The sequence below is a fragment of the Eubalaena glacialis genome, chromosome 15 (genome assembly GCF_028564815.1).
Source record: "Eubalaena glacialis isolate mEubGla1 chromosome 15, mEubGla1.1.hap2.+ XY, whole genome shotgun sequence".
Classification (NCBI taxonomy): Eukaryota; Metazoa; Chordata; class Mammalia; order Artiodactyla; family Balaenidae; genus Eubalaena; species Eubalaena glacialis.
The window spans coordinates 16,014,545-16,018,318 of NC_083730.1; the positions used below are offsets into that span (position 1 = coordinate 16,014,545).

Consider the following 3,774-nt stretch of genomic DNA (forward strand, 5'->3'; position numbering starts at 1 on the left):
TGTCATAAAGGTTAAAGGGAGGGAGCAGAAAAAATAAAGAGCTACTTCCATTTAGTAAAAAACTCACAACATAAAAAGGGATAATTTGAGACAACAAAAAAACAAGAGGGGAAGAGGAAAAGAATGGAACCCATATACGTAAATGAAGATAAGATGCTATCAGCAGAAAAAGGACTATTTTGTTTATAAGACGTTTTGTACAAACCTCATGGTAACCACAAAATGTAAATCTAGAGCAGAGACACAAAACATAAAAAGGAGGAAACAAAAAAAATCATAGAAAACCACCAAACCAAAATGGCAGAGAGAAACAGAAAGAAAACACATATGAAAGGATGCTCAACATCACTAATTATTAGAGAAATGCAAATCAAAACTACAATGAGGTATCACCTCACACCAATCAGAATGGTCATCATCAAAAAATCTACAAACAATAAATGCTGGACAGGGTGTGGAGAAAAGGGAACCCTCTTGCACTGTTGGTGAGAATGTAAATTGATACAGCCACTATGGAGAACAGTATGGAGGTTCCTTAAAGAACTAAACATAGAACTACCATATGACCCAGCAATCCCACTACTGGGCATATACCCTGAGAAAACCATAATTCAAAAAGAGTCATGTAACTGATTCACTTTGTTATAAAGCAGAAACTAACACACCATTGTAAAGCAATTATACTTCAATAAAGATGTTTAAAAAAAAAAAAGAGTCATGTACCACAATGTTCATTGCAGCTCTATTTACAATAGCCAGGACATGGAAGCAACCTAAGTGCCCATCGACAGATGAATGGATAAAGAAGATGTGGCACATATATACAATGGAATATTACTCAGCCATAAAAAGGAACAAAATTGAGTTATTTGTAGTGAGGTGGATGGACCTAGAGTCTATCATACAGAGTGAAGTAAGTCAGAAAGACAAAAACAAATATCTTAAATCTCTTTTAGTCCATAGGTTTCCCTCCACTTATTTTTCCCTTGCAATTTCTATATTGAGGAAATGTGATCATCTATCCTGTAGGGTTCCCCACAGTCAATTTTTCTGATCCCATCCAATTTTACTTGTTCTTCTGTCCCCTGTATTTGCTGTAATTGGTTATTACACCTAGAGAATTGATCAGATTCAGTTTGATGTTTGACAAGAATACTCCATCAGTGGCTTTGTATGTTTCCATAAGAAGTACATAATTTCTGTTTTTCTCTATTTTTGTGATGTTAGCAGTACTTGATTATTGTTTTCTAATCCCTTAATTAATTAGAGGTTATAAAATTGTGATTCTATAATGCTATCACTCCTTCTTCATTTATTAACTGAAACTCTTATTTAAAGAAAAACTTCTCCTCATCAACTATTTGGTTACCCTTAGGCACAGTTCACGCAGGAAGGAAGAGTAAATGCTTAATTCTTACCCTTTACTTAAGAATTAGTTGGATTTTTCCCATCTTGCAAGATGGCGGGTGAAAAGACTGAGAAGCCAGATACTAAGGAGAAAAAACCTGAAGCCAAGAAGGCTGATGCTGGTGGCAAGGCTAAAAAGGTGAAGCAGGTTAAGAAGGGGAAGCCCCACTGCAGCCGAAACCCTGTCCTGGTCAGAGGAATTGGCAGATATTCCCGATCGGCTATGTATTCCAGAAAGGCCTTGTACAAGAGGAAGTATTCAGCAGCTAAATCCAAGGTTGAAAAGAAAAAGAAGGTGAAGGTTCTTGCTACTGTCACAAAACCAGTTGGTGGTGACAAGAATGGTGGTACCCGGGTGGTTAAACTTCGCAAAATGCCTAGGTATTATCCTACTGAAGATGTGCCTCGAAAGCTGTTGAGTCACGGCAAAAAACCCTTCAGTAAGCATGTGAGAAAACTGCGCGCTAGCATCACTCCTGGGACCATTCTGATTATCCTCACTGGGCGCCACAGAGGCAAGAGGGTCATTTTCCTGAAGCAGCTGAGCAGTGGCTTACTACTTGTGACCGGGCCTCTGTCCCTCAATCGAGTTCCTCTGCGGAGAACACACCAGAAATTTGTCATTGCCACTTCCACCAAAATTGATATCAGTGGTGTGAAAATCCCAGAACATCTCACTGATGCTTATTTCAAGAAGAAGAAACTGCGTAAGCCCAGGCACCAGGAAGGTGAGATCTTCGACACAGAGAGAGAGAAATACGAGATTACAGAGCAGCGGAAGGTTGATCAGAAAGCTGTGGACTCACAAATTCTGCGAAGAATCAAAGCTGTTCCTCAGCTCCAGGGCTACCTCCGCTCTTGTGTTTGCTCTTACAAACGGAATTTATCCTCACAAAGTAGTGTTCTAAACTTCTTACAAAGAACCTAATTAAATAATTCCAGTCCATTTAAAAAAAAAAAAAAAAGAATTAGTTGGTTTCCTACCATCCTCCAAAGGCATTTAACGAGGGTTTTTTGGTTGTTGAAATATTTCATTAAAAGTATTTTAATGAGTGAAAAGAAGATCACACTAGTTGTGTGATGAGTAAAATAATCCGCTGGAGAATTTTTGGAGAGGTAGAAAGGCAGAAATAAGATAGTAATTTAAGGAACTAGCAGTGTTGAGGGAAGTACTATCTTTTAGAAGAGAAAAAATAGAAATTGGTCTTGTAAAAGTTGTTTCCTTTGAATGTAATTCAAAATGGATCAAAAAATAAATATTTATCAGTTGTATTTATTAAATGGAAAATTTGAAAAACAGAAGAATAGAAAGGCAAACCAAATATTTATTTACTGACTGACTTACAGAGTAAATGCGGCTTACATAAATTCAAAGAAAATGTGAGAAAAAGGGTATCATAAAACAAGGATTACGGGCTTCCCTGGTGGCACAGTTGTTGAGAATCTGCCTTCCAATGCAGGGGACACGGGTTCGAGCCCTGGTCTCGGAAGATCCCACATGCCGCGGAGCAACTGGGCCCGTGAGCCACAACTACTGAGCCTGCGCGTCTGGAGCCTGTGCTCCGCAACAAGAGAGGCCGCGACAGTGAGAGGCCCGCGCACCGCGATGAAGAGTGGCCCCCACTCGCCGCAACTAGAGAAAGCCCTCGCACAGAAACGAAGACCCAACACAGTCATTCATAAATAAATAAATAAATAAATAAATAAATAAATAAATAAATAAATAAATAAATAAATAAATAAATAAATAAATAAATAAATAAATAAATAAATAAATAAATAAATAAATAAATAAATAAATAAATAAATAAATAAATAAATAAATAAATAAATAAATAAATAAATAAATAAATAAATAAATAAATAAATAAAAAGTGAGGTTGATCCAGTTCTGGGCCTCAGCACAAAACCAATGAAGCCACTGTCTTTCATTCCATTGCCTTTAAAAAAAAAATAAAATAAAATAAGGATTATTATTGGAGTACAGTGTGCATGCTGAAAAGCCCTGCTTATTTGCTTGGGGTGGATCACACATCTGTTGCATGATTCATACTATCCATAAACTTTTTTTAAAAAAATCAGTGACTCAGGAAACACAAAACCATCCCTCATAAGATGATTAGAGAAAGTTCTCCAAGGATGATAATAAATAGCACATCGTGAAATGTAATGTACTGAACACATTTAAAAGAGAATTTCACTGCCCTCCACCTATTATCACTTCTTATGAGCTCAGAGTCTATTTTATACATCAACCTGCCAGGTGAAGGTCTGTGCCCTTTCAAGGAGGAATATGGTGTACCACTTTTTATTGCCTCATTTCCAAGTTTTGGATATATATATTTTTAACATACATTTTTCAGAACA

General features: G+C 36.9%; 1 pseudogene; it reads left to right on the forward strand.

Moving 5' to 3' along the window:
- Positions 1-1,447: 1,447 nt before the first annotated feature.
- Positions 1,448-2,330, forward strand: LOC133075412 (large ribosomal subunit protein eL6-like; annotated as a pseudogene).
- The last annotated feature ends 1,444 nt before the right edge of the window (positions 2,331-3,774 follow it).